Source organism: Lupinus angustifolius, unplaced genomic scaffold (genome assembly GCF_001865875.1).
Source record: "Lupinus angustifolius cultivar Tanjil unplaced genomic scaffold, LupAngTanjil_v1.0 Scaffold_49_148, whole genome shotgun sequence".
Classification (NCBI taxonomy): domain Eukaryota; kingdom Viridiplantae; phylum Streptophyta; class Magnoliopsida; order Fabales; family Fabaceae; genus Lupinus; species Lupinus angustifolius.
Genome location: NW_017722318.1, coordinates 47,528 through 55,224, shown reverse-complemented (window position 1 = coordinate 55,224; position 7,697 = coordinate 47,528). Strand labels below are relative to the sequence as shown.

At 30.8% G+C, this 7,697-nt stretch overlaps 1 pseudogene; it reads left to right on the top strand.

The window, feature by feature from the left end:
• The first annotated feature begins 5,430 nt into the window (after positions 1 to 5,430).
• LOC109338941 lies at positions 5,431 to 6,427 on the top strand (annotated as a pseudogene).
• The last annotated feature ends 1,270 nt before the right edge of the window (positions 6,428 to 7,697 follow it).

Below are 7,697 nucleotides of genomic sequence, written 5' to 3'. Positions count from 1 at the left end.
ACTGTTAAGATGCATTCAACTCTTTTCAGGTACGGGAATGATAAGTAATTGAATATGAGGATAAACTTTGTTTTTTTAAGAAGATTATTTTATTTTTATTAAAACATAATATGAAATTATGGTCGTTAAAAAGGATATTTTTGTCATGTATTACAATTCTGATTTATAGTGCAGGCTTCTCCAATATCCCTATCCTTTATGTGAGATGCCTTTTCTTCTCCAACCTTGTACGGTGGAGAATCATCAAATTTCAATAACCTAATGGATTAAATGTTGTATTAAGACCATGGATCTTACTTATATGTACTAACTACCGAGTGAATAAAATATTGACATATTATTAACATGTGTTTTTAATAAGAATTGATAATGTGTGAAAGCCTAGTGGAGATTAAATTTAGCGAGAATCTCTATTTGGAAAAAAATTATCTTAATTGATAGTTATGTTTTATTCAGAAAATCTAATGGACGAGTTTTATCTCATTATGGTTCACATGCATGCAATTCAAATTAATACACTTCATTCTTGATTTCATCATTTCTAATCAACATTCCTACAAATGTCTAGAATTACATTACACACAACATAACTCTAATTGTAATCACAATTTAAAACATTATACCATCATATATATGGTGATAAGCGAATTGGGCTTCTTTCCATTACTGGAGAGTACAGTATTAAGAATAAGGAGACATATGATTTTGTTATTTTTTTAATTTGAAAATAAGAAAAATCTGAACCATTAAATATTTGTAAGTGCCACATGTTAAAATCTGGGGCCAGACTTGAGAGGAGCTCAACCTGTGATAAGCACACTTCTACTTTTTATTCATCTTCTATCTATGGAGAAATGAAGTCAAAGACAACATTATTTTCTCTCATCAGTGTCAAAAGATGACAAATGTTAAAAGGTGATACCTTATTTATTGATGATTGATTTTCAAGTGATATGTATTACATTTTTTTAGGTAGGAGAATTAATATGAGGATCTAATACGAGGATATATCATTCCTCAATTCTAAATGATCATGATCAGGTCTTAATTTTCGTTTAGAAATTTAAAATCGTCTTCTGATATGTTGGTATTTGCTTGAATATTATATATTAGTATAATGATACAATCATACCAATGTTATATATTGAATTCAAGATCTTAGTTACAATTTGCTCTAATTAGAAACACTATGAGTTTTAGGGCATATGTATTGGGTCAAGGTAGTTGGCTATAGCTTGTATTTTAATCTCTAATAATATATTATTAGTCACTCAATATTCTCGTGGACATAAACACAATTGACTAAGACTCATTACAAAATCATTTATCCTATTCTCTTTTATTTATTCTTTCCCTTTATGTGATTCATTGTTTCCAAGCTACACAATAATTGTTTTTAATGTACTAATAATTGATATCAAAGCCAGTTAGTATGACTCTTAACCTAGACACTAGATTTATGATGGAGAAGATCAACAATTTTGAATTATGCTAAATTATGGTAAATGATATCTTGGATAGATAAGGTGTGTCTTGTGCATGAATAAATTAAACAAGTTGTAAAGATCCAAATTTGGCTGGATGGGTAAAACTTTTTACTCATTTTCTAAATAAAAAGCATTAAAGAGCCACTAACAAAAAAAGGGGAGAGGAGTAGGGAGGCAAACTTTTGAAAGAAAAAGGAGAACAAGTAACAAAAAGACAACCAAAGGAAGGAGGAACACATAGAAGATAATAATGATAGCAATATAAACAGGTTTGTATATCAACCCTCCTATTATTTCCATTATTTAAAGTCCCATAAGGATCCTGATAATGTTGAGAATGAAATGGGAAGGTATCTATTTTATTTAAGAGTCTTGGCTTATATAGCCATTAGATTCAACAGAAATACACAATGGCTTATTAAACAGAATGAAAGACCAAGTAACAGTATGCATGACTTGGTAAACTCTTAAGTCCTAAACACCAAGATGCTCAAGACACAAATGCTGAGATAATGGATATACTGCTGGCAGAGAAAGTCACTTATGAAGAGACAAGACCCCCATGGTGGTACACTATGTATGGAAGTGTAAACTCTGAAGAATGGCATTACTATAATCTCTCTCCAAGTCAGAATTCAAGATAAGAAGGAATCTTCCCGAAATCATCCAAAGTAAGCATAAAATGTGGTATCATATAGGACAAAGTGTGATGAGTTATAAAATAAAATAAAATGTAATGTCAGATATATTATCATGTAAGATAAGGTGTGATGAGTTGTAAGCTAGGGAATGGTGTGGTGTGATATTATAAGATAAGGTTTGGTGAGCTGTAAGATTCTTGTGATAGAGATAGGGGTCTGCTTCCTTCTATAAATAGGAATGCTTAGACCACATTGTACTCAGAACAAGAACGAAATAAAACTTGTGTTTTTCATATCCATGTCTTCCTTCTAAGCTTTCTATCTTTCTGAAAGCCAAAGCTATAATGTTTATACCATAACCCTCTACATAGATGTTAGTATGCTCTGCACTTGCCTCTATGAGGATCCTGTGCATCAGAAAATACATCTGACTTTAGATCCATGCTACGGTCCTGCCTATTGTGGTAACATGCTATATAAGAGTAGCCGGACCTTGAGACAAATAGAAGCCAACGGTTGGCTCACCGAAGTCTCGGTTGGTTCACCTTATAGGTGTGTTATCATGATAGGAGGCTCCCGGCCAGTGTGGTATCAGAGCCACCTCAGGAAAACAGAGGGTACATATGGTATGAATGCTATAGGAGAGGTGAGTAGGAAAGGACATGCATCAGCATTCAACTAACCAATCCTTTTTATACCTCCAGCCCTACCGCTATGTGGTCCATGTTCATTGACAACCATTGATCTTAAATGTTTTCAGCCTTGACCTCTCTTCAAGCTACACAGATAAAATGATGGAATAGAAACCTTCTCTACATGTAGGACAAAGATTTATTATCCCAAACATATCTTCAAGTATGTTCTGAACCAATCAAAATGAAATAAAAATATAAAAAAATCACGAATATTTAATTTTTTAACTGACAAGACATATTTTGATTGATATGGAACAGATTGGGAATAACAAATCTTTGTTCCTATAGGAAGCCCCACACATCTTGGGCGGTTCCCATCCAGGATAATAATAAATAGAAATGTAATTCAATCATACATCATAGATTCTTCTTATGTTCCCAAATAGAGATTAAATTCTACCATCAAGCACTTATATTACTAACAAGAATTGTTTTAAATTTTTTTCTAAGGAAAGGAGTGTGAATTCAATATGATAATATAAATTTTAAGGCTTACAATTTATCATATACATGCTTAATTAATGCTTATGGACAAATTGGTTGATGAAATAATTAAATGGGTTGTCACAAAAGAAATATAAAAAGTTTTTTGATTGGTATTAAATTAATTGACAAATTGAATTAAATTGGGTAAGAAGAATGTAGGCCTGAAAGCTTGTTAAATAATAATTAAAGAAGATGACAAATATGTATGGCACGTGAAGAAGATGGAATTAAACTTTACTATTCATTATCTAAGTATTCAACATTTTATGTCATTAAGAAAATAATCAATCAATCCTATAAACTTCTCAATATCAATTCCTCAATAAATAGACAACAATTGAAATAATCAATTTTCAATCTCTTAAACAATTATTCAAGTAACAATGATACAATTAGAATATCTTCAATGGTTATTCTTATAATATTATTATTGAAATAAGAATATTCTTCTCTCATTTGTCTTTCTAAGAATCTTATTTTATTAAAAATACTTCTTACATAAGAACTATTGGTTCTTTTTATAATAAAATGTGGATCACATAGTGAAAAGGGAGAGAGAAATTTTATAGTCTCTACTATGATTTGTTAAACTATTTATCTCAATACGATCAACATTTATATAAAAAATTTGAAGTAAAAAAGTATTCAATTAACATTTAGATAGATAAATTTCTCACTAAATAATTCCTAAATTAACTACTCATTAATTCTAACTTTGAAATCCATGATAAGCACTTACGGAAGAGAGATAATATGTCCTCATTTTTTTCTAACTTTGAGTCTTCAATCAAAAACAACTAATTAAAAATAAAATTCACAAAAAACAAAAATTATAATTTTTATATTATTTTTTGGTCTGAGATAAAGAGATATGATTTTTTGGAGAAAAATGACTTATTGTCCAAAATTATGTATCAAATTATTTCTGTCATCAATAAAATATGTTATGTTAATTAAAAGTTATTACTTTTCTTTTTTTAGTTTATTATTATTGGTGTAAGACAGAATTTTGAGACATAAATATTCTCTTCTCTTTTTTGGGACTGACGATTTTTATTGGTAGCTATGTTAAAAAAACAAATTGCTTATGAAGACCGTGGTAGATATTGTTATTGGTCGGTTTCAGAGATAATAAGCTGTCTAGTGAGACTTCTCTAGTGAAAGTGATTTTTTTTTTTGAATTCGAAAAATGAAAATGTAATATCATTTCAAATAAAAAAAGTAGGAATATTATTGTAAATTATTTTTCATTTATTATTTCACATCACTTCTGATAAAGGAATATGGATATTCTCTTCTCAAATATTTTTGTTCTCATGTCATAAACTAATCAAATCACATTAAATAAGATAAACTTTTTTTATTTTTATTATTTTTCATTTGGAGTATATGTCAACTAACAATTGAATTGAGGCAAATGAGATAGAAAATGAGACAAGTGATCCTCGTTCCTCATAAAAGAGAAACAAATATTATCTTTATTAATAGAGAGACGTACTTGATTTTACATATGTTTTTAATAGCAAAAATGTTATTATATTTTATATAAAATTATAAACATGTCTTACAATGTTATTGTTTTTTTTGTGGTACTTGCTTCAATACTCTCACTAGTCTATATATCGGACAAGGATTATCTGTCCCAAGAAATTCCTGTCCCCATATATCAAGCCAATGAAATCTTATAAAATAGTGTACAAATATTAATTTATATTATTATAAATTTATTTTTAATGAAATAAACAATTTTGATTGGATGGGGACACCAAATGTGACACCAAATGTGGGGCTGGGATCCTCTCCAGTACTGAAATGTGAGGCCCAGATTTAATTTCATCATTTATGATATTTTTTGTTAAAAAATATTTTGAAATCTACACCATTTAAATCTTTTTAAAACCACATGTCATAATCCTATGTGGTACTGGACCCTCCAGTAATGGAGAGGATCCATTTTCCCAAATGTGACAGGGGATCCCCATCCCTATACATCTTTCCCTGCACTTTCAGCATTCTTATTCTACTATTTTATTCTTTCTTTTTCTCCGTATCTCTGTGATACAAACCCTACTTTCCTTATCTCTTATTCGTTTCATTTCCTGAGCACTCCCATACCCTGATTCTCTTTTTTCTCATCTACCCCATTTCCACAACCTCACTCCACTCTTCACTTTCTCTCATCTCTCATGGATGTGGACATAGTAAAAACTTCAGCGTGTGACAGTATCAGCAGCATGGACATGATGATGATGATGCAAAATTAAAAGTTCCCTGAATTCTATGAAGCTTTTAATAACAGACAAGGATCTGCTATCTCAAAGTGTACCCAAAACCATGTTCCGAACCAATACCAAGAAAACGAGTTATTCATCTCTAGTGAAGCCAGCCCCACCATATTCAACGTAGCACCACCACCTTCTTTGCTTGATTTACCAACTTCCAATACCCACAACATCATCATCAACAACAACAACAACCACATTATCCACCAACCCATTACATTACCTCTTCATCAACAACAACCAAACGAGTTTAACCCTTCATGGAGGTTATTTAGGAATGTTTGCAATACATACCCTTCACTATCAGATAAAAGAAACTCCATGGCTGCAATGAGAGAAATGATTTTCAAAATAGCAGTTATGCAACCAATTCATATAGACCCAGAATCTGTGAAGCCACTGAAGTGAAGGAACGTGAAGATCTCCAAGGATCCACAGAGTGTTGCTGCAAGGCACAGAAGGGAAAGGATAAGTGAGAGGATAAGAATCCTTCAAAGGTTAGTACCAGGTGGGACCAAAATGGACACTGCTTCTATGTTAGATGAAGCCATACACTACGTGAAGTTTTTGAAGAAACAAGTGCAGACGCTTGAACAAGTAGGAGGAAGAAGTAGAATCCTTGGTGGGGTTGGGTTCCCTACAGAGATGTCCAATGCAAATGGGAGTTGTTCTCCTTTGCTGATGAAGCAGGGTTGCCAACCTTAACCAATGGTGGATTATACTTCTAAACAATTGCTCAGCTAAGAAGAAATAAAGAACATACTTGTTTTTTATGAGTTTGTAGTGTCAATTTGGTGCATAGTTTGTTCGGTCATATGTAAAGACAATGTTTCCTCACTGTTAAGATGCATTCAACTCTTTTCAGGTACGGGAATGATAAGTAATTGAATATGAGGATAAACTTTGTTTTTTTAAGAAGATTATTTTATTTTTATTAAAACATAATATGAAATTATGGTCGTTAAAAAGGATATTTTTGTCATGTATTACAATTCTGATTTATAGTGCAGGCTTCTCCAATATCCCTATCCTTTATGTGAGATGCCTTTTCTTCTCCAACCTTGTACGGTGGAGAATCATCAAATTTCAATAACCTAATGGATTAAATGTTGTATTAAGACCATGGATCTTACTTATATGTACTAACTACCGAGTGAATAAAATATTGACATATTATTAACATGTGTTTTTAATAAGAATTGATAATGTGTGAAAGCCTAGTGGAGATTAAATTTAGCGAGAATCTCTATTTGGAAAAAAATTATCTTAATTGATAGTTATGTTTTATTCAGAAAATCTAATGGACGAGTTTTATCTCATTATGGTTCACATGCATGCAATTCAAATTAATACACTTCATTCTTGATTTCATCATTTCTAATCAACATTCCTACAAATGTCTAGAATTACATTACACACAACATAACTCTAATTGTAATCACAATTTAAAACATTATACCATCATATATATGGTGATAAGCGAATTGGGCTTCTTTCCATTACTGGAGAGTACAGTATTAAGAATAAGGAGACATATGATTTTGTTATTTTTTTAATTTGAAAATAAGAAAAATCTGAACCATTAAATATTTGTAAGTGCCACATGTTAAAATCTGGGGCCAGACTTGAGAGGAGCTCAACCTGTGATAAGCACACTTCTACTTTTTATTCATCTTCTATCTATGGAGAAATGAAGTCAAAGACAACATTATTTTCTCTCATCAGTGTCAAAAGATGACAAATGTTAAAAGGTGATACCTTATTTATTGATGATTGATTTTCAAGTGATATGTATTACATTTTTTTAGGTAGGAGAATTAATATGAGGATCTAATACGAGGATATATCATTCCTCAATTCTAAATGATCATGATCAGGTCTTAATTTTCGTTTAGAAATTTAAAATCGTCTTCTGATATGTTGGTATTTGCTTGAATATTATATATTAGTATAATGATACAATCATACCAATGTTATATATTGAATTCAAGATCTTAGTTACAATTTGCTCTAATTAGAAACACTATGAGTTTTAGGGCATATGTATTGGGTCAAGGTAGTTGGCTATAGCTTGTATTTTAATCTCTAATAATATATTATTAGTCA